This window comes from Lepisosteus oculatus, chromosome 6 (genome assembly GCF_040954835.1).
Source record: "Lepisosteus oculatus isolate fLepOcu1 chromosome 6, fLepOcu1.hap2, whole genome shotgun sequence".
Lineage (NCBI taxonomy): Eukaryota > Metazoa > Chordata > Actinopteri > Semionotiformes > Lepisosteidae > Lepisosteus > Lepisosteus oculatus.
Genome location: NC_090701.1, coordinates 11,225,550 through 11,250,029, shown reverse-complemented (window position 1 = coordinate 11,250,029; position 24,480 = coordinate 11,225,550). Strand labels below are relative to the sequence as shown.

The 24,480-nt window shown below is 39.6% G+C and overlaps 1 protein-coding gene across 2 annotated transcripts in view; it reads right to left on the bottom strand.

Annotated features, from left to right (window-relative positions):
• The window catches only part of dpp6a (dipeptidyl-peptidase 6a), a 305,960-nt gene that overhangs the window by 258,739 nt on the left and 22,741 nt on the right, over positions 1-24,480 (bottom strand). The window lies entirely within an intron of this gene.

Sequence of the window (24,480 nt, the reverse complement as noted above, 5' to 3'; positions counted from 1 at the left end):
GTATATTGACTGCCATTACTCGTTAGCACCATTCCCAAAATTAAGCATTAAGCATTCCCAAAAATGTGTAATGCACAGAATAATTAATGTAAAAGATTACCACACTGCAACTTTCTATAATTAAAGCCAGAATGCTCATAATAGCCCTTAAAATATTTATAAAAAACATTTTTAGATATATAGCAATACTGTCATATTTTATTGGTTGTATAACACATAGTGCTTTTTAGGGGAAGGACATGCAAGGGACATAAATGCATAAAGAGTAGTTTATGAAGTCAAAAAGAGATTGCTTTTCTCTACTGCACCTAACAGCAGATTATGAAAATGCGAGCCAGAGATGGAAAATAGCACCCTCAGCTTTCAATGACAAATTTGCGAAAGAACTTTAATATTAATACCAACTGTAATATACTGAAAAGAATTAAAGATGTATTTTAATATAAGATTTTCCAAAATAATCTGCTCTGAAACAGATTTTTCAGAATCCAGTTAGATGTGCGTGTTCATTAAAGTGACAATAGACATAAGTAAATGTGACAATCAAAGCACTTGCATACACTGTTTTCTTAGCAGCCCCCCTGACCATGAAACCCATACTATAATGATGGGTGTGTGTACCGTAGGACAAGCAGACTCTTTTGCATATGGACCATCTTGTTCCACTACTTCCACTATGAAAATGTGAAAAATGCCAATAAGGGAGAAAAAGTAATGACAAAAGTAATGACAAAAAAGATGAACGTTCGCCATCTACTCATCACAGACGACTTTTATAGAAGATGAAGAAAATCATGGGCATACTGTAGGTAATAGGTAATTCAAATAAAATACAGGTGCTTTTTAAAGGGCACTCTGAAATTAAATATACTGCATACTAAATAGCATAGACAGTATAGACACAGAGGTACTGTATTTTGGTAAGAGAACATCTTAGGACCCAATTGTAAAACCCAATTCTTAGGACCAGATATCCTACCAATTGTACTTAAGAAAACAAGAGGCCGTACCCAGGGACTGGAGAATTGCTGGTGTTGTGCCCATTCACAGGAAAGGTGATAAAACTGGACCAGGTGAAGAGTATATAGAACAGTAAGTCAGACACCTGTACATGTAATGGTATGAAACAGAACTTAATTTGAGGCTTACAGTTTTGGGGCCCTGGGTTTCAATTCCTGCTGTGCTATGTGTGTGAAGTTTGTGTGCTCTCCCCAAGTTCACGTGGGTTTCCTCTACAGTAGTTGCTCCATTTTCCTCCTGGAGTCCGAACGCATACTGGAAGGTTAAATGGCTTCACTAATACTGGACCTTGTGTGAGTGCCTTGTGACGGATCTTCCTTACAGCCAGCTGCCATATCTCCCTGCAACTCACAACTAACAACCTACTGGAGCTCAACAGGTCAGCCTGGTCAGTACCTGGATGGGAGACATTATGGGAAAAACTGCTGGTTTCTGCTGGAAGTGGTGTTAGTGGAGCTGGGGTGCTCGCCCTGACGTTTGTGTGGGTCCTAATGTCCCAGTATAGTGACGGGGATGACATACAGGTACCGTAAACATGATGCCTTCCTTCGGATGAGACATAAAAGTGAGGTTCTGACTCTCTGCGGTGTTGTCAAATACAGCACCTATTACACAGTATGTCTATTTATAAGACTCCATTTCTTCCTTCTCCAAATTTCTAAGGGGGGCTACCACTGTCTGCAGGAAATGTTGGTGTGTTATGCTGTTTTGTTCCAGTTAAAAAACAATAGAAACATATTACTGTTACCAAAGTCTTGACCTAATGTTCAGTTGTTTTTCTAACCAAGGGCATAAACACTTCTGTTCCCAATTCTTAAGGAAGTGAGGGACTGCAGTTTTTTTGTTGCTTGAAGACGCTTTGGAGTTTCAGAAGAAGAATTATTGAAAGCTATTCAAGTTCAGTGGATCACGTGGAAATATTTCAGCCTGCATGGTGATCCTGAACAAAAAAAATCTGTTTATTTGTGTTACCTTATTTTGCATGTAGTACTGGTCCTTGGATTTGCACTTTATGCAAATTTTTGGTATTGCATTTCACATTGGATAAAGGGTATGTTCTAAACAATCAGAAATCATGAAAAGGTAGAAAGAGAGGATTATAGTATATCTGTCCTCATCTTGCTTATATTTTTTCTGTGCAGCTATACTGTATATATTGTTTTGCAATGTGAATTAATTTTGCTTATGAGTACTTCTGGGGTGCAGGCAAGATGAAAATGCTGTCATGTCTTTGCTCAACTAGGAAACGAATTGCTGGTGAAATTATTTTTGTAATATTTCTCCTCATATTTTGAAATTGTAAGGCAGTGGGTCAATTTATCACCCAGGCTGAGCTGCACTAAACAGGGCTGTAATGATTTTATTTACAGTACTGTATTAATGTAGGTCGATAACTGTAACTGTGGCACGGTGGCACAATGGTTAGCCTTGCTGCCCCACAATTCCTGGGGTGCTGTCTACGTGTTGTTTGTACTGTACGTCCTCCCAGTGTTTGTGTGGTTTTACTCCAGGTGTTTGGTTTCCTCCCACAGTCCAAAGACATACTGGTTGGTTAGTGGGCTTTACTGACAACGCCACTGATGTGAGTGTGTTTCTCTGCCATGTGATGCCATCCTACTCAGGGTGACCCATTGCTTGACAGGATAGGCTCTGGCTCCCCTGCAACCATGTACTGGGTAGAAAACTGATGGAAATTAGAGGTTCGTCTATATGAAAATCAGACATTAAGGAATAGTAAGCATGGATTTATAAATGACTTGTCTTGCCTAACCAACTTGTCATAGTTCTTTGACCAGGCAACAACAGTACTGGATACACACACAGAGCATATGATACTGTGCATTCAGATAGATTTTTGAAACAATTCTATATAAGATGAATTCTCAAATTTTTAAAATGCTATGATGAGCTCAAGATGGTGAGCGTCTACAACGTATAATGAGGATTTGTGCCTTTCAAGAAGGGGGAATTACCAGTAGAAGGAAATATCAAAATCCGACTTATATCTAATATCAAAATATATGTTTATATCTCTGGTAGACTTTACATTTCTGTTGTGTTTCTGATATAAGAAGGTCCAGAATCCAAGAGAAAAATAACACATGTGTAAATCTTACAAAAAGTTCAATCCGTCGAGTAAGGCAACAGCAACAAGACTCTGTCAAACCTGAGTAGAGATCCTACTATGAGTCTCGATTCTGAGCAGGAGAGAGAGGATTTTTTTTCCCTTTATGATTTTAAAATGCTGCAGTGCAGATGATAAAACCATAAAAAAATTAATCATAGGACCAATAGATCATGCCTTCATCCGAAAGTAGGGAAGATTTGAGACTCCGTTCTTTTTTCTCCGTTTTGGCACTCCTCCCAGGGGTGAAGTGAAAACCGTCAATACAGCTGAGACTCTTCAGCAAAGTACCTTTCCTGAGAAAAGAGGTGCACAGATTTTATCAGACAAGAAGATGCGAGTAACACAGAAAATGATTATTTTGGAAAGATTTAACTCCCCCTCTTTAGAATTAATAAAAAACAGTCCGAGAGTTATCTGGAAAACATCACCATCTCCTTTAAATACTTCCACTCATCAGAGATGTCTTCAGTTTTGTACTGATTCACAGAGAAAATGCAACTTGTTGTATGAATATCTCAATGGGCACATACAGTATGTGTTATTATGCAAATTTTAAAGAATGCATTGATCATAACAGCAATAAAAAAGAGCTCAGTTCCTGTGGTATGAGCACCAGACAGACAGCTCCTTAAAGCCTTGTCACTATACTTTTTTCACTAATAGAACAATAACTAAATTACTTACTGTATGGTGCTACCAGAGCAGACTCATCCCAGTCTGCTTTCTCATCCATGTTCCACAGATTTCAGAAGTACCATAGGTCTCCTGTGCCCATGACAGAGTGCCCACAGCAGCACCCTGGCACAAATACACTGGGATAAGATGCTTGTAGCCAGTTTTAATCACCACTTTTTTCCCCAGTAAAGCAGATCCGCTGATGGCATCCCAATACAAAGTCAACAAGGGGTTACCTGTCCTGACCCAGACTTAAACTCCTAAAGCTAATAACTACTTATTGTAACTCCAAAACTGAAGATACATTAACCATCGTTAGGACAAACAAATTCAATTTATTGTGCTGTAGAAATGTTCACAAATTAAAAGCTTTATTAATTAGAAGCCTATTGTATTTGTAGAAACCTACATTTGTGTAAGCCAAAACAGGAAACTTCTTTGCCATGCTATAGTAGTCTAAATAACAATGTATTAAACGCTTCTCAGAGCTGATTTAGTGTCTCCTGTCATGAACTATCACAGCTGGCTTCACTTTTAAAATTAATTTAGCTTTCCAAGCATAATTTCTACCTTACTCAGGCCATCAAGCTCCATCATTCAAAACATCATTCAGAATCAACCTAAAAATGTCTTCCTCACAGGGGTCAGTAGGATCTGCTATTGAGTGCAGTAATCTTTAGTAAGATGCGGAGTCCATGGTACTGTATATGAATATGCATGGGAATGTGTTGATGATGGCAATAGGTGAACCCAATGGTGAAATCAAGGATTACATATTTTTACAGAAGTATATCACTGCTGCATATCTCAGTTTATTGAAAGTTTGGCATGGTTAAAGGCTTTTAACACAAGAAAAGCCAGAGAGGCACTGCAAGCGACTGTATTGATGCAGAACAAATAATGAACTAGGAAGGGATGTGGGATGCAGGGAAGATGCATGTGGAAAACACACACGCACAAATTTTGGATTGAGCCTCCAAAGAGAATGGGCCCCAGAGAATGTTCTGGAATCTTCAAGAAAGATTCTCAGGCCAGTCTTGACCTCACGCCAAGGAGTGCGAAAAACTGCAGATGAGGAGGAAGTGGTGTATTCAATACTTACTACCATAAAATTAAAGGGGAAATATTATAATTTGTAACCCTCATTGTTTAACAAGTGATTTATGCTTCAGGTGGGAAAAAAGCTTTAAAATAAATCTGTTTTTTCAGTAGAGGAAATCGTCTCTAAACACGAATAAGAGAGTCTCTGACGGATGATTTGTCAATCAATGAAAAAATGAATGGATGGATACATGACTCTACTGTTACAAAACGGGGAAGCAAAATCAATTTCAAAATAAGGCTGTATGATCTCCTTCTGTTTGCAACCTTGATATGTTCTTAAAATATCTGTGTGGAATCTCAGCACTTCAGAAAAAAAAAACTTTATAAGTCAAGTTATAAATGCAATACACGATTTTTGGTATATATGCTGTACATGAAAAATAGTTCGAAAGTAAATGTTAGTTTGTAATTTTAGATGAATATTCCTGTTACCCTGCAGCATTCATCTAATATGATTCCTAAAAATGTTTCTGTTTCAAAGCCATGCTTTGATGAGGCAGGAAAGCTAATTACAAAATCAAACTTATCATAAAATATTAAATACAATCCCGTCTAACCAAACCGTCTATAGAAAAACAAACATGCAGTGACAGACAAAAAAGGCGCAATAAAGAGAAAATGACTTGCCAAGGCTTTATTGAAACACTACCTGAAAGAGGCGTCAATAACACAGCAGGAGCACCTACAGTATATTGTCACGCCCGACACCCCTCCCTAGAGGGCGCTCCACAACTCCTGTTATTGTTCCTGTGATTGTTAAGCTCCCCAGGTGTACCCTCTTAGGTGTATTATTTAAAGACTAGCTCCTCCAGTCCTCAGGGCTCATCATTAGGGTATGGGTGTCGCGAGGCCCGCCTGGCACTGTGGCGGAGCTCGTGTGGTGACGTCAGCGCCCTCTCTGCGCGTAGCAGGGACCTCAGCCGCCTGGGTGGGGGAGGTCTCCTTTAGCTCACTCGCCTGGTTCCCTGTTGCGTTACGCCGGAGACCTGGGTTCGCGCCCCAGGTGTGCGGGACGGAACGGGTGGCGGAGGGCACGAGACCGCGCGGAGCCGCGACTGTCACAGCACCAGGAAACCCTACGTCTGTCTCCTGAGGGCATAGGCCTCATCCCCGACACCTCCCGCTTCCTGAGCCCGGGGTCTGGAGGATCTCGCCCCGTCACCCTTGGACCTCCATGTCTTGTCTCTTCGTGTTTTCCCCCTTCCCGGGGATTTTAACCTTGTCGGGTCCCAGGATGGATTACTCGCCGCTGGACTCCGGACTGTGCCATGACCTGCCTTTGGACCTGTTTGGATTTGGATGCTATTCCTCGTCTCCCCCGCTCACTGTCTCACGGACTGTCACTATTATTTTGTGCACTATTAAACCCCTGTGTGTTTTTTACCACGCCTCCTGTTTTCTCCAGCTCTTACCGCATCGCATAGGGACTACTACACGACCTGACACGGATCCCAGTCCATGTCCGTAATACACATATTTCAACTGGCGGATTTTGTGTTTATGAACCTGCACATTACGGCAGCCAAAGAGAAGAAAAGTGGCACTACTTCAACCGTCCAGACCTGGTTTCAGGACAGCCAAGCATTCCAGACAATCTGGACAGCTTGCGTAGTAGTGTTGAGGTGGCACCTCCCTTTGGACAGTTTCATTGTGTATCATTGCAAATGCTGCATCAAACACCCATTGAACAAATGGTTACTGTAGTACTCTAGTCTTTTAGTGAGTTACATGTACTGTATGTAGTTTAATCTGATCCTTTTTTATTCAGAAACAAGCTTTTTTAATGGTTTAGAACGTGGCTAAAGATAATGAAAGACCTATTAGGCAAAGAGAATGAATGCTTAGGTATAATGAAGATCTAAATTTATTTTAAATACTGTCCAATTTGCTTCAGCATTTGTAAATGCCAAATTTATAGAGTAACTGAACACTAAAAAAGAGCCAAAGTCACAAAACCAATTGGAATCATTTGAGAAATGTTCATGGAGAATTAGAACAGACAGCTTACAAATGAGAAAATGTCACTCAGCCCATCTTACGTGTTTGGTTATAAGCAACTTATTGATCTGAAAACAACATCCACACATTTCTTCAAAGTCCGCAGGGAATCACCTGGATTTGGGCAGTTCCATACATGTTGGATGAGATTTTCAGACAACGTTTTTGCATCTGTATTGTTTTGTTTCTAATTTATGATGACAGATATAGTATGTTTTAAACAAATTGTATGTCCCAAACAGATGTAAGGAATTAATCATTGAATAATCTGAGGTCAAAACTATTAAATATTCTAATGTGATCTGTTGTATGAGAAACCCTTTTGGATGACTTCCAAATATGAGGTGTATTATCATATAAAACCCCTGAATCTACTGGAGGTGTGAAGTTGTATTTACATTATCAGGTTCAAAGGAGCGTCTGACTTTTTTCCTGACAGACCCACTTAATGTATGATAATAACATACTGTCAAGTGCTGTGCAGTACTGATTTGTATACCTCCATCCAAATTTGTTAACAGTAGCAGCTAAATTTAAACATACATTTAAGTTCGTTTTTCAAATTAAAGTATTTCATATCTTCGGAGATTTAAAAGAAATAACAAATAAAGACAAGTTATGCAGAAAAGCATGCATTCTCTGGAACATCTGTATTTCAATAATTAATTGAATAAATGCACCATTAATGTTATAAAACCACATTTCCTAAGTGTAGTATTAATATATTTATAGATATGCAAAACTCAAATTCAAGTATTTTGAATCCATTCATTATTAGCTAATCTCTTTTGAGGGACAAGACTGTCAGCTGTGTAGATGAATCCAGGCACTACTCAAAACACAACTGGAAACTACAAAAAAACACCACATTTTATTATACTGCCATCAAAACAGAAAACTATATTGGCAGGAACAGCTTGAAAACCATCATGCCGCAATTTTAAATGTCCACATTCAAATGTATGTTCTGCAGGTTAGTACACAATGGGACTATTGTTCATTACTGCCGGCTAAACAAGACCTTTAGCCCTGCTCCAGACTCCAGAAGCTCTAAATTTCCCATGGCCTGCAGAAAGAAGTGTACTAATTCAAGCTTATTTTGAATAAGCAGCCATATCATACTGCAACTCACAACTGGCAGCCTTTTAAAAATCCCAGGGTGTTTCTCAAGAGTAGGGGTGTAACCCCAGTGTCCTGGCCAAAGGTTCCAGTGGCCCTTACCAATCATGGCCTCCTAATAATCCCCCTCTATGAATTGGCTTCATTACTCTGCTCTCCTCCCCACTGATAGCTGATGTGTGGTGAGCGTTCTGGCGCACTATGGCTGCTGTCGCATCATCCAGGTGGGGCTGCACACTGGTGGTGGTGGAGGGGATCCCCATTACCTGTAAAGCGCTTTGAGTGGAGTGTCCACAAAAGCACTATATAAGTGTAAGCAATTATTATTATTATTATTATTTTCAAAAATGTACTTTGGTAAAACTCAGGCATATTAGCATCTTTGGCAATATAATCAATCGACAAACTGTACAGCTTATTTTAGCCTGTGCTGCTTACAACTATAATACAGGAATCTGCTCAAGACTATTCAAAATGTATATTTAACAAGAGTGCTATGAGAACACTTTAATTGCAAAATAATGTTAAATACTTTTATCTAAGATACTAGGGAACTTTGAATTTACAGATATTTGAGAGGATTCAGACAGTGAACCATATACTATATATATATACTGTTTCACTATTATTTAACATTATGCAGGTGGTCCACAAACATATAATGTAATTTGTATTCCTTTATTTTAGCATGTAAGGGAATTGAAACAAATTTTCACCTTCAATGACTTAGAAGACCATTTATTTAGAAGAGCCTTTACTGGGGCAAATTGAATGACCTACTGTACCTTTTGTTAAACGCCTTGCTACAACAGGAGTGCCTAACCTGGAATTCAGAATGGTCAAGAAAAATGCAGATGCAAATCCAAATCAAATACAGAACCATTATCTTTTTCTTAAGATCTTAAAACGACAAGGATTTTTTTCACACCTGGACTTGTGAAGGGTTGCATGTTTACTCACTGTTTTTCCTTTGTTGATGTATAGTAGCTCAGCCAGTGTCTCATTGATGATTCTACAGCAATACCCTCTTGCAGATATTTTGCTTTACAGATACTGCACTACAGTAGCCCAGCCTCTTCCAAATATAAAAGGCTTATTTGTACTTCTGGTTGAAATATTATGCTCTAGGAAAAAAAGAAAACTATGGCCACACAAAGAGCTAACAAAATATATCATAGGTATCCTTTTTTTTTAGGACAGAGTGGTTACTATCTACAGGGTCTGGAGGAAGCAGTCTGCAGCTTGCAGGAAACAGTGGAAAATATGCAAAGTCTCCATTAGGTTAGGTAGGTTAGAGCTGTCTTAACACCAGAAACCATTGTCACTATTCTTGTGCCTAGCTGAGTGTTCAGGTAGGTAGTTCCCGTGTCTCGGCTGGTACACATTTTTGCAAATTTAGACTGCCAAAGTCTACATCGCTTATATAAAGTAGGATGAGCTACAAGTTACTGTATTAATTTCTCATTCCGATCACGTACATTAACTTTGATTCCATCTTTCACCTGAAAAATCAAACCAGCCTCTTTGTGAAACTTTCTCAGATCCCATCTGGAAATGCAAACATGCACTACCACAAGATCTATCACTGTTGATGCTTGCTCAAAGGGTGCAAGTGATAAAAGAGAGGAGGTGATTCAGCCCATCTACAGTAAGTAGTCTTGTGTGACAGGCTGTCAGGTCTTGGGTGTGTGAAGAGGACAGATCTGTGAGTGATTATGCCTGTGACGACCGGCAGTGGCAGTTCTCTCCCTGTATGGGTGCTCTCTTCAAGAAAGGGTGTGAAATAGTGTGGAAAGGGCAGAGGCACCACTTCGCAGCCAGTAAGAGGGAAAAAAGGTGAGGGAGATGAACAAGCTTGAAGGAAAAACAGATTTTGGAGAAGAGGTCCAAGTGACAGACTTACAAGTGACCCAGAAGATTTACAAGAAAGCTTGTTCCAAACAGAAAACAAGAAAGGTACCCCATGACCAGGTGATAACCCTACCCTGTCCTGAACTGTTCCTTCTCCAGTCATCTAGTAAGCACTATCACAGAAACAAACCTTAACTCTAATTAAACTGTCCATAACTTTACATATAACAGAAGAAAGATTCCTGCATCCCTTTAGACAATGTGCCTTTAGTGAATGGCACTTCATTTGCGTTATCTAACTGGGTAAAGATCCCATTTAAGTGACCCCTAAAAGATCATAGCTAATGGTTTATGAATAGCATGGTTCATTACTTTAATAGCATTTGGAAAAATACCATCTGGTTCTGGTGATGTACTGTATGCATTTTAATCCCCCTCAGCCTCTGTTATATACAGTATTTCTCAGGACCAAGCACTTTTCTCCTCCAACTTCAAGCATATTAACACTTTCTTAATGAACATTTAAAAAAACCATTCAGCACCTCAACATAAAATAGTTATTAAGCATCTAGTACAAGTACAAGGACACTGACATTTTGACATTTCATTAAAAAAATGTAAGAATTCAAAAGTGTTCAAACTCTGCTTATGGCTTCCCGTTTTGAGGAATTACAAAATGATGCATTTATATTTTTCTAAATTAAAAAAGCTAAAGGCTCAAACTGAAGACAAAACGTACAGCAAATATCAGCACAAAAGACATAAAACTGAAATGTGTTGCTTGCATAAGGATTCAGGCCTGTAAACTCAATTTTTAGTGAGGAACCTTTGGCACACAACTTTGCTCCGTGTAATTTTTGCTGATTCTTTTTGGCAAAAATGTGTTAAAGCTTTCTAAAGTTGCTTGAGGATCGCTTATGGACAATAGCTTTCAATCTTTCCACAGATTCCCAATAGGATTCAAGTAAGGACTGTGACTAAGCCACTCAAAGACAATTGCTTTCATTTTCTTTCTTCCAGTGTAGCTTATGTTTTACAATTTGAGTCACTGTAGTTTTTTGCTGACTGAAACAGCTTTCCTCTGCTATTTGCTTATATATATTTTCCACCAGTCCTAACACACTTTCCAGTCCCCGCTGAAGAGAAGCATCCCCATAGACTGATACCGCCACCACCATGTTGAAAGATTCTGGGTCAAACATACAGTCATGCTTGGCATTTACTGCAGATGAAAAAGTTCCAATTTGGTCTCATTTGACGACAAAACGTTTTCCCACACGTTTGCACAATCATGTAAATGTTTTAACGCAAACTGAAAAAGCAGGCTGTGAGATGGCACGGCCATTCATTGAAATGTCATTCAGGGTATCTTTGTGGAGTTGCTCTTGGACAGACGGTTTAAACAATCAAATGTCATGAGGTACTGTATCATTGTCTGCCGATGAAACAGAAAAGCTACTGTATATCTTAGAACAAAGATGCATTTGTGGCTCATCTAGCCCATATTGTCATCAGAGTTCCCCAATGGATTTCTTATTTCTTTGTTCCTTACTTTATATATCTGGCATTTGCAAAGGTGTGCTTGAAGCTTCAACTAATTGGGTTATAAAGCGGTTGCTAAACAATTCTACTATTCAAAGTTCAGATACTAGTCAAGCTTTCACAAGCCTACAGGGGAAACTGAAGTCCCTCATGAGCAACATATAGTACCATGTCTGTCAAGAGCCTAGGGGAGCTCTCATCCTCTCTCAGGAGCAGCCAATTCAGGTCTAATTTCCTCTCACTGCCTTCAATGAATTAAAATTAAAGGCACTGACTATCATGCCAGCGGCATCTTACGACGGCCAGTCTCAACAGCCAAACCAGGACAGGGTTTGAAACATAACATTCAGTATGCGGAGCGTTCACCAGTAAGCAGAAATATATCAGATCTGAATTGTCTGAGTGGGTTTCAGTCTTGGCAAAAGAAATTCTTCTCGAGAAAATTTACATTCTGCTCTTGTACCTACAGCAAGTCTAAGTAGACATGCAGTCACGACGTACACAGTGACACAAATACAAACTCATGCAAATACACACAGATACACAGATGATCCTGGTCGAGGCATGAATAGTGTTCCACCTGGTGGTGTATATTAACTACAGTAGCACAGACTACACAAATGCAAACTCAGCATGGCAGCTATATGAAATACAAATAGCTGCTTAAAATAGTAACAGTAAAAAAAAGAACAGGTGGTTTAATATTAACCCTTAATGTTAAGCTTTAAGCATCCCAGTATTTCATTTTTAAAAATTAATTTGCATCTCAATATAAAAATAAAGCTGAGCATCTATACATTTTAGAAAAAAATAAAGCAATTTAAAAATGTTACCCTCATGATACACTGGAGCTATAATTGCATAAAATTAATGTTTATGGCTGTAAATCTCTTCTGAGTGCAAGTCCAGAGGCCACAGTACAGGTGCGTTTACAAAAGAATATCTCCCAAGCACATAATGACTTCTAATGAAACTGTAGAAAGACAAATGAGTCTTTTGATGTAAGCCAGTAAAAATACTATGAGCTGTTCCAATTCTAATTATTATTTATATTTCTTTTCAATTGGAAATTAAAGAAAACCATATGTTTATTTCAAGCTATCGCCTTTCTTGTTACAACAAGGGATGATTCAGACTGATTTTTATTGGTGCATTGGCAAAACATGTAGTTCACTCATGACATTTACATTAACCTTAATTTTTCTCACTTCATACCGACAGCAATTTTCCAGCATTTACTGCTGAACAATATGACTTCCTTTTAACAAGAATCATTTATTCCCAGCAGTACAGTAGGTCACGCTATCACTCTTTCACACCAAATATTTAGTGTATTCAATCATCATTTTGAGAACATTTGTCCTGACCCAAATCACCTTCTGAGTGCTTCCGTTGAAGATGCGATAGCAATACCTCAGAAACAGCTACATCAGGACATAGCATAATTTACCCTTCCGCACACAGGAGGTTCCACAACATGAATGGATGTACACAAAAGAGGAATGGGTTTTTAAATAAAACTCCCTTCATCACGTTTGTGTCATAAGCCTATCTGGGATGTGACACTAATTCTCTGATACTCATATCATCATTAATTTATTAACAGGCATGAAACCATATTCTTGCAAAAAATATACAGTAAACAAATTCATTCATCAGACATTTTTCTGCTTTTCTAGGAAACAGAAAAACTTAATTAGAATTCCCACATTTGAGAGCAAGCCATCAACTATATGCTTGCATGAATTACTCGGAGATTATTTGGTCATTAATGAAGAAATGACTGCACGGTACAATGGAGATCTTGCTTGTAGGTCATCAAGCAAGCAGAGCGATGGAAGAAGATACAGTACAACCCCAGGTTTCTTGCTGACAGACTTTATACTTCATATATACACATACACACACTCTCATTATTAAAAGAATAACTTGTGGGTCTCCTGAGTGTCTCGACCAGGAAAAGCAATCATTCAGTGTGCAGGTTGAGCCCCATATTCCACACATTCGGAGTCGGAGTCTTGAAAATGCTGTCAGCGCAGTGAGAGCACAATTCCCACAAGGTTTAGGTCAGGGTGGGCTTGAGACAGCCAAGACAATGTTGGCAACAGTGACCCCTGTTGCTTGAATACATTACACTTTACACTGTAACCTTGATGCGTTATTAGTGAAAACAGTGCCACTTTTTTCCTGACATATTATTTTAAGTTTTAAGCACGGCATATGTTGCAGTATAAATACAATTATAGAATGCACATGTCTATTTTCAGAATGCCAGTGCTCCTGGTGTGTATCCCAGGGTGCGCAGGGTGGGATGCCAGATGTTGCATTTTATTATCAATAAAGATATTAGAGGTCCTTAGATCCACATTTATCTATTGTGGGGATATTTAGCTATTGTGTGTGTAAATAATAATTAACATCTGGTCACAATGTTTTTTTAAACTACATGCATGACTTGTGAATGACTCAACATAAGACAATTTGACTTTCATATATTTGACAATCATATATTGTACTTTGTGTTTAATTACTGAATAGAACAGTGTAGGCTAATGAAATGTACAATACTGTATTTAAAAATGTGTATTTAACTCTCTCCAAATGTTGCACTTATTATTTACTGTACGCTTAAGTGTATGCTAAATGTAATGTTTATTATTCTAATCGCCATGTATGAAAATGTTTTTCCATGATTAAAAAACGTTTTCATTTGTGAAATAATGGAAATTCTCTATGTGTGTTTACACAGCAGAAAAAAAGGGTCTTCTCCGTCTCATGTACAAATCATGTTACTTGAAGACTTGGAGAACTGAACATTTAAAGTATGTATGGAGTGAAAACGCTCGTTTCGCAAATACAAACATATTAATGGAATTTCATCAGAATTTTAAGAAGTATCCCTTTTGTTCAACAAATGTTTAGTGGTGCAGTGGTTGGCATTGCTGACTTGCAGCACTGGGCCCTCGGATCCAGTTCCTGGGAGTGGAGTTTGTATTGTAACGCAACGGGGGCTCTGGCGGGCGCCCTTGCCGCATCTGGTCGGCCCCTGCACCCTCTGGGGCTCGAACCCGGGACTTCCGCGTCTCTCTGCAGCGACCTAGCCCCGTGAGCCAAAGAGAGATCTCTCCACAGCCCAGTAGCTGTGGTCCTGCTATCACAGGGAAGGGCGGTGACGTCACCCGCTCTGGTACGCCGGCTCTTACACACACTGCTTGTCGGCCGTAAGCGTTACACTCTCCCCCGCTTAAATCGCCGTCCCCGGCGAAGGGCTATCCCGCCCCGCTTCTGACACCAATGTAACGCAACGGGGGCTCTGGCGGGCGCCCTTGCCGCATCTGGTCGGCCCCTGCACCCTCTGGGGCTCGAACCCGGGACTTCCGCGTCTCTCTGCAGCGACCTAGCCCCGTGAGCCAAAGAGAGATCTCTCCACAGCCCAGTAGCTGTGGTCCTGCTATCACAGGGAAGGGCGGTGACGTCACCCGCTCTGGTACGCCGGCTCTTACACACACTGCTTGTCGGCCGTAAGCGTTACACTCTCCCCCGCTTAAATCGCCGTCCCCGGCGAAGGGCTATCCCACTTCTGACACCAATGTAACGCAACGGGGGCTCTGGCGGGCGCCCTTGCCGCATCTGGTCGGCCCCTGCACCCTCTGGGGCTCGAACCCGGGACTTCCGCGTCTCTCTGCAGCGACCTAGCCCCGTGAGCCAAAGAGAGATCTCTCCACAGCCCAGTAGCTGTGGTCCTGCTATCACAGGGAAGGGCGGTGACGTCACCCGCTCTGGTACGCCGGCTCTTACACACACTGCTTGTCGGCCGTAAGCGTTACAGTATGTTCTCTCTGCGTTCGTGTGGGTTTCTTGCTCTGGTTTTCTCCCCCAGTCCAAAGACACGGTGGTAGGTAAATTGGATTCTGGGAAAAAAATGGCCCTAGTGTGAGTTTGTACGCATCTGTGTCTAGGTGTGTCCCATGACGGACTGGTGTCCTGACCAGGGTGTACCTGCCTTGTGCCGAGTGCATACTGGATTAGGCTCCGGTGTCCCCTGTGAGTCTGGACTGGATTAAGAAGATATCAAACGACGCATGGATGCCGTGATGTGAGTGGCGTCGCTGGCCACGTCCCAGTGTGCACACTTGTGGTCTTGTGCCCCTCGTACGCGCGTTCCCGCTCAAGTCTGCACCGGCTTGGAGTGTCCCATTTCTTAACTTGTGTTCCACAAGGGGTTCCACAAGGGGGATCACGAGTGCCCGCAATGCACCCTTAATGCGCCTTTCTCTGAAGTCTGCAAACAGTAGGTGCAGACTCCACTGAGGGGAGTTACCCCCCATTCCTGGTGAATGGTGACATTTCACTTTCTCGCCTATCAGAGCAGAGCGAAGTTGCCATGGAGAATAAAATATCCGCATGTTCTTAAAATTTCACTTTTTTACTTAAAGCCCATAATGTTTTATGTAAAAACAAAATTTCATTTAGCTACTTTAGATTCATACTGAATGTACTGTAGTCTAGGTACAAAGTTTTGACATAAATCACCCCAGTTACCCAATTTCGGCTGATGAATATTTGTTTACCTGCCGTGTATTTTGTACTGTGAATGGTAGAAAGCCCCGAGGTTTAAATTATATCGTTTACTTTGAATGAATGTGAATAAATGCCTTATGGTTCTCATACTTTCAGTTTTGTACTGGGACAGACGATATGAAGTGCGTTCAGCAGTACAAAGCTTTGAATAAACAGAGAGCGGGATGGCCGAGTTTTCTCATGTTTACTTCATCCCTTTTGAATGGAGCCGGCACAATATGAATGGACACGATGTGCAACTACTTTTGTGCAGGGACAGGCGAGATGAAATTCAATTCCATTACACTGTGAGCGGAGCATGAAAAATTCCTTTTTTTAAAAATTATCTGCCGACATGCACTTAGCTACTGGAAGAGAAGAGTCAACAACTAAAAGCATTTTGACCATAAGCGTGTAAACAGCAAGTGTTGTCGCGTGAGGGTGTCCCATTGCCCTTTCTATAACGACGCACCCTCGATTACTTGCGGACTTGAAGTCCACACTTGCTCTACGTGACAGAACTGCGGACTTGGAGGAAGGACTTAGGGCTCAGGGTGGCATATGGGACACAGCCTACAGTACAGTATGTGTGTGCCCTGCGATGGACTGGTGTCCCATCTAGGGTGTATTCTGTTGCTTGCCAGGATGGGCTCCAGCTCTCACGAGTTCCAGAATTGGATGAAGTGGTAAGAAACTGTATGATTGAATGTTTAGTGTGCAAACATGGCTGCCTCCTTGTTCTCTTATGGATTCCTCTCCTTTTCATGTAGGAATGAGGAAGATCTTTCAGGAACAGTACAGGTGTTCAAATGATATATAAAATTAGATTATGCTAATATATCAATATCATTTGATTGAGTCCAAAAAATGAATTTGAGAAGAATGTACTTATCTGGCAGAGTCCACATTAAGAGCATAAGACGTTTTGCAAACATGAGGATATCATTAAGCCCCTCTAGCTTCTTTGTAAGTATCTCATCAAGTCATTTCATGAAAGACGCCATAGCAGTTTCAGTTTCATCAACATGCCTGGAGATTCATGAATTGGATTACTGGGGCATTCAGGTTGCTACATACAATGTCTTGGCTTTATTAATCTATCCTTAGCTCTCTGCTTGAACTGTACATATGAGCATTTAAAACCAGCTCATAATAGCACAGCCCTAATGAGCCTTGCTGAGAGAAATCAGCGTTAATGGAGAGCACAAAGCCAATCCTCATAAGAAAACCTTACAGTCTTCCAAGTTTTACTTATAATTGCACACTGCTCATTAAAAAAAAAAAACTTAATAGCAAGGCATTACAACACAGCTGTGAAAACTAGACTTACATTAGTTTCTTTTTTTTACTGTCCCCTTAATTTTTCCCATCTCACTAGCTGATGAACATCCTCTCTTTCCATTTGCTAAGTAAAAGACTGCCACAACAGCTTCTAATTAGTGTAATTTGTTATGTAAATTCCTGTCTCCTAGAAAATGTGGAACGACTGAACATACAGTATATAAAGTATGTATTATTCTTATTCAAAATAAAAACAAAAAACCTCATCTGTTTCTCCAGTGAACCTGTGGTCTTTTTTAATGGAGTTTAGATCTGCATTGCTCCTGCTTCACTGATCACATTGCCACACTACTTATGTTCAATGTTTGAAAATGGAATCAGAAACCTTTATTAGGAAAGTGATGAGGGTCAACACTGGAATTAACAAACAGTAACTGTACAGTTCTGTTTTGATACAGGGGAAGGGAGAATGGCCTAATGGGACATTTTAATCTTTAAATGATGTCCTGCTGCATTTTGTTTGTTCCACATCAGGGCATCACTTTTACAAGAACCAATTGGCTTATTAAAACATATGATGAAGGATAACTAGGAAATATCTCTGTCATCAGAGCACCCTGAAAGTCTAGTTAATAATTAAAAAGCCCTTGAAGATATGGAAGAACCTACCTACTGACAGCACATCAAAGAACCTGCTTTAATTATGTAAACAGGAAAGGATTAGATTGAATTGCTCTTCAGTTTAAAACAGCTTTGAATTTAACTTGTTGGAGTGATTTTCTTCTCATTAGAAGTTGTCAAACCATTTTGACACAGCAAACCTATGGGTGGAACTGACAATCCAATTGCCCAAAAGTCAAAACCTCGATTGTGAAACAAATGATACAACTTTGATGATCAAGAGTTTATTACTGTACTAATTGTCTCCTGGTTTTGAAAGCATATCCAGTCCCCAGTTGCTTGCCTTTAGAAGTCAAATGTAAAAAATGAACCTAAGACCTCTGAGTACAGTGTAATGGTGTGGTAAATACTGCTGCAACCTTGCAATTCTGCAAGACCATGGTGCGACACCAGATTGTGTGCCGTGTATTGTCAATGCAGGTGTTAACTGGGTGTTCCAGTTTCTTCTGGCCTCCCAAAGATTTAGTGTACTGTTTTGATGTAGTTAGTTCCTCTAAATTGCCTTGCGAGTGTTTGTGTGTGTCCTGTTTGGGCCATAATCTCATGAACACACACAGACTGTCTCTGGCTGTTCTGTGCTGCCTGTTTGTGCCACTTGTGCTTTTTATGCTAGTAAGAACATTGCATAGATTACAGTATATTACCATCTGTAGACTACATCCAGAGCTAAAAGATTTGGACTGCTGCAGTGTCTCTTGGCAAACACTTCACTTGAATGGGCCACTGCTTATACCCTTTGATGGCCTGTCTCAAAGCATCTTTCTAGCACACTTGTGTTTGTTACTGTGGTTCTGTGCACTTGCTTCTTCTTCTTATGTTCACTGGTAAAATCTTGACTGACTCAATTCCTGCCAAGCTGGGTGCTCTTTTGCATCTTGAAGAGGTACATAACACTCAGAAATTAAAGATTAGGTTGAATGTTCACCATATGTTGAAAAAAAACACTCAATGCATTTCTTTTGGATGACTTATAGTACAATTTTAAAATTAGGTTTCAGATATTGGGAAAAAAAATCTCTAAACTGGCTGGAAAGTTCATATAAAGTTTTAAACTAGCATTGTAAATAACTCTTAATTTAGCAAACAACGAAATTTAAAAATATAGTCAGGTTCTAATAATAATATGAATAATAAGGTTAAAATGCTAAAGATTGTTTGCATTTTTTATTTCCCATTTAAATATTGGAAGAAACTCAATGGGGTGGACACATAACAGGAAGAAACACTTATTTGGTGGAACAATAAAATTCCAGGGGAAAAGATCAGACCTGGACTGGGAGTCATATGGAAGATTGGAAAGTAAAATTAAGAAGATTGTGGTACCGGAAAAGCAGTACACAGCCAAATAAAGGGATCTGTGGATAGAGTTTGGAAGCCCCTCATCCTGTAGCAGACAGAATAGTTGATCACAACATGACAATACTAAATGCAATATTTAGATGTCATACAGTAGGCGTCTTGTGGTCAGTCAATGGAAACTAGTCCATTGTCTAAATCAAATATACTGTACATGGGAATGAATACTCATGAAGAAAAGACAGAATGTCTATAGCACAAGCTGGACCAGTTGGAGGTTCATCCAGTCGTAACAACACCCACGTAGTGGGTCTTACAAGAGGGAACTCATTAAGGCAAGCCAGTCAGATGCCTGAAAGAAAAAACATTTCCTTATGGTTTCCAGGTTTAACAAACCAGCACAAAGAGAGCACCCATAATCTATAATAATCGCTCTTCCAGTGGCCACAACAAGAGCTGAGGGTTTATTTCCAAACTCTTCCACTACACTGACAGACACCTGCTTCTGCGAGAGATCAGAAGTTCCCAGTCCATTTGCTTTGGTTGCAGATCCTCTGCTGCAGGTGTACCTGGATTACAGCCTAGTGACCACCTAAATGAGATGTACCTTTTCAGGAGAGAGGACATCACTGAGATGCATTCCTTTTTTGTACTCTGTGGTGCTCAAAGTCCTCCATATTAGTAAGCAACATTCACTTCAATGCAGAAAACAGAAGAGTTCAGTAGGTCTGAAGAGCACATGACATCACATCAAATGGCAAAGTAACATTATTCATTCAAAAACACAGGTATTCACCAGTAAAGTCAGACCTACAGTAGGCACCTGTTTTGTTGTATACTGCAGTCCCTTGTTTTAACTGAATGACAGTGGTGTTATGTCAGGAATCATCTACGGTAATACTGCAATTATCATCATGTAAACTGAGATCTCACTGCCTTCATATTTTTTATTTCATCCAAAATGACACCAGGCCCTGCTATAATTCTGTAGATTCTGTTTCAGTCTGTTTTGTTCACAAATTATTTTTTTGATGATAGCTAGCTTATCCCTGTTACAGTAGAAAAGTAAGGATGTAATTACTGTCTTCATTTTTGCATAGTGACTGCTATGTAAGGGGAGCCAGAGCCTAGCCTGGCAAGCAACAGGCTCAAGGCAGGATACACCCTGGATGGGACACCAGTCCATCACAGGGCAGACATGCCCACACACGCTCACATCTAGGGCCAATTTACAAAGGCAGCACCCCAGGTCTGAAACTGAACGCAGAGCTCCAGCTCTGCAAGGTAGCAATGCCTACTGCTGTGCCACCATGCCACTCCTGAACAGATATTACAAAGGTAAATTCATTATGCTGATCAATAACTGACACAGAGTTTCAAGAGAGATGAGACAGTAATGCCAACTGCCTTGCAATGGTGCCTCTCTTAAAAAGATTGAACAGATTACAAAGATGAATCTCAGGCTTAATACTATTCATTGTTAATTATGTAATTCTTTGAGATATACAGTATTTAGGAAAAGCTCTACATACTACAGTATGTAGTGTATTATTCTAACTGAAATGTCACAGTACGATGTGTATTACATATGTTCATTAATTTAGCCATTCAATTTGTGAACAATTGTTATCTGTTCAGAGTTGAATTACTGTATTAGTGACTTGGAGATTTGAAAAGAGGTCTTCAGCTCCTGTCTGTGGAAACTATAGTCCAACAGTTTTTAAAGACTTTTAAATAAGTGCCTTGAGCCTACATGTAGGTATAATGGATAAATTGATTCAATTCACTGAATAATTTAGGAAACTAAATAATAAATGGAAACTGTACACACAGTGGTGTGGATGTCTGGAACAGACTACCCACTCACGGTTGTTTTAAAGCAGAGGGCTCCTTCAAAAACAGCTGAGATCGCCAGATCAATACATCACTAGCAATCAATCAAATAAGATGGATCAAACAACCTTCTCTCATCAGTAACTTTTCTTGTGTTATGTAAAACCAGAATACTGGCCCCCCTGAGAACCACAGCACAGAATGCATTGATCGGGGTGAAGATAAATGAGCCATGGCGACCCCAGCTTTAATCAATTTGTATCACTTGTCACCTTTGATTGTCTGAGCATAAATGTAAACTTTATATTTATGTGAACACCAAGGATAGCAGTAGTTGTTAGAGGTTAGTGAAATTACGCTATGTGTGGTATTTACACAATGTGCACGTTTACGTTGATAGGAAGCTGATAAAACCGGAGCAATAAAAAAGGAAATATCATCATCAGTCTTGGGCAGCACAGTGGCCCAGTGGTTATCATTGCTGCCTCATAGTGCTAGAGCCCTTTGTTCAATTCCAGGCCTGGGGAGCAAGGCTTGAAGTTGCATGAATTTCCTCCGAGTCCCCCCCAAAACACACTGGTAATATAACTGAAAAACCTGGCCCTACAGTAGGTGTGAGCATGTTTGCCCTGTGATGGACAGGCATGCGGTCCATGATGTATCTTGCCTTGCGGCTGTTGCTTGCTGGGATAGGCGCCGACTCCCACAAGACCATGAATTGGAATAAGCAGTTAGAAAATGGATGTTTGGAAACTCAGTCTTTGGCTTATTACACCAAGGGCATAATAGTCCTCTGTCTGAGAAGGAAGAAATGCTCACTGTCACCATCCGCTCGGCTAACCCTTTTTCAATATCAATTTGCATGCATTCTACTGCTGTATATATTTGACTCTGATTATGTCTCATCCATTTATCAGGATCTTTATGGAGACTGAATCCTTTGTTATATCCCAGTACGTTTTGTTTAAGTCATTCAATTAATGTCCTTGGCTTGCAAACAAAGAAAATTTCACAGCATTTCAAGGCTTATTATACATCATTATATAGGCTTTGGGAGAAAGCGGATGCGTGCAGGATTATTAAAAACTTCATAACCATAAGAGTGGACTGAAGAGGGTACCAAACATAATTTAGAGAAATAATACACAAGTAAATACATAACGAAGAAGTAAATCTACAGATGGACATAAAAACATATAACATGAAAAAATATAAATCATGAACATAATAAATCTGATAATACCTATAAAAATAAAAGAAGTGCTTAGGATTTGTGATTTGGGGCTATTTACGTAAACTTGGTAACTGCTTTGAATGCAGAACTAGAGATCCTGGAGAAAGGATGGAGATGTTACTTTTTAAAAGTCAAGATAAACACTGGTGATTATGTTACTGTATATAGCACATACTGTGCTTAATGTTGAAGTGGATTTGTTGCGTATATAAGACTCACACCTCACCATTGACGTAAACAATAAGACCAGCCTTCATGTTTTGGCATCTCAACCTATTTATTGAAAGCACCATACCCCGTGAAGACCTACAGTAAATCTTCATTTGGTTAAATGACTTACAAGGAATACACATGCTAGCTGCATTATTCATCCACTGCTCGAAGGATGAAGAGCTCAATCCTGTGAGTATTAAGAATCACAGGTCAATGAACGTGCCAGGGCTACACAAACATTGCAAATACAATTAAGACACATCTTAGACACCTGTTACAGGCACAAAATACAAGGAGGTCATGATGTCAAAACTTGCAGAGATAAGAAGCTGAATCATTGAGCACTTGGACACACAGGCCTACACAATTCCTAAGGTTTTGCGATTTCTTTAAAAAAAAGGGAAGTCAAATATAATTCTGTATAACTCAGGTTCCTTGTTCGTTTTGAAATCCCATGCTGTCTGAACATTGTGTCCCATTCTGGAGCTCAAACCTGAATGAATCTGCTTGAAAATAAAAATTGTGCAACAACCCATCAGCAACCCATCCCTAAGGTGTTTTTTCCTTTAAGGCTTGATCAATTAAACATAAATGTTCCAGTAATCATTCAGAACACACATTGCTCTTCTCCGGGAAATTAATAATTGCACAGGAAAACGTATAAAAATATTTTAAAAATTGAATTACATTTACTTCCCCTGTTGTAAGCCTAGTTTTTAGAACTGGTAATTGTATTATTTCCACAATGGAGCGCTACAGTACATAACAAACAACCAAGTCAGAAATCGGATACACTGTGACCTTACAGGTGTCCGGCTAGCTACATGGGTCACTGTTGATCCTTTGTACTTCCTTAAAGCTAGAGACATAGAAAAGAAAATGACACTATAAGAAACAAAGAAAACCAACTATTTCCAAATCATAATTTGCCAAAAAATAATATACCTTTTGTATAATTTCTCGATTGTGATGTTTTGAAATGCCTTCAAATACCATATGAAAGGTACTAACTTACAATGCTCCCTCTACTGAATATAATATTTAATATGCTATCTGAAACTCTTTCTGCATGGTATACCACTTATGCAAAAAGGAAATTGTCCATTCTGTCGATTTTGAGAAACAACAGGTAGCCAGAATCTCAGGCTCTTCCCATCTTGCCATTTAACTGTCAAATGTAAAGCAACAGCCTTCAATGGATCACTAATCATACAGTATTCTTCTTATCCCTGCCTTATGGAGGAATACTCTTGAAGCACACCACTTTGTTTGCTGAACATTTCCTATGTTTTGCGCAATATTCTAGCCAAGCATGTCTTGCCCTTCATTTCTTTACAGATGACATTATGAGAAAAAAAGTAATTCTTGTGTAAACTGACTTTAAGAAAATCTTAGAATGATCAAAGTACAGTTTGTAAACCTAAATGGACCACATGAACATACATACAACGATACCAATGCATTTGTTATTGCGATGATGCTAAAAAAGTATTTATAACACCGGCGGGAGCAGGTCATAAAAACAAGCATAATTATTTTCTTTAGTGGCCTAAAATCTACAAAGAAAAGAAAATGATGGACTTCAAAGAATAATTAATCCAAGCCTCTTTAACATAAGGATTTCTGTAAAACACTATTGAGTGCGTTTGTGATTACAGTTATTTACTGGCCGATGGATTGCATACTGTGTTGCAAAGTTTTCTTTCTTTTGATCGTCATTAATAGAACAGACCACAATAAATGACAGTAATTCTCACTCTGAATTTCAGGTTACTGCTTTGACAATGGTCTTGAAGTCATAATCAACAGTACGGTACAGTGAGCAACCGTGTAAGATCTTTAAAGCAATTTGTCTGCAATCAGAGCATGGCAGTCAGGCAGCAAAATGATATATGACAGGGTATTTCCAGTTACAGTTTGCGGGATAAAAAAAAAATGTATTTAC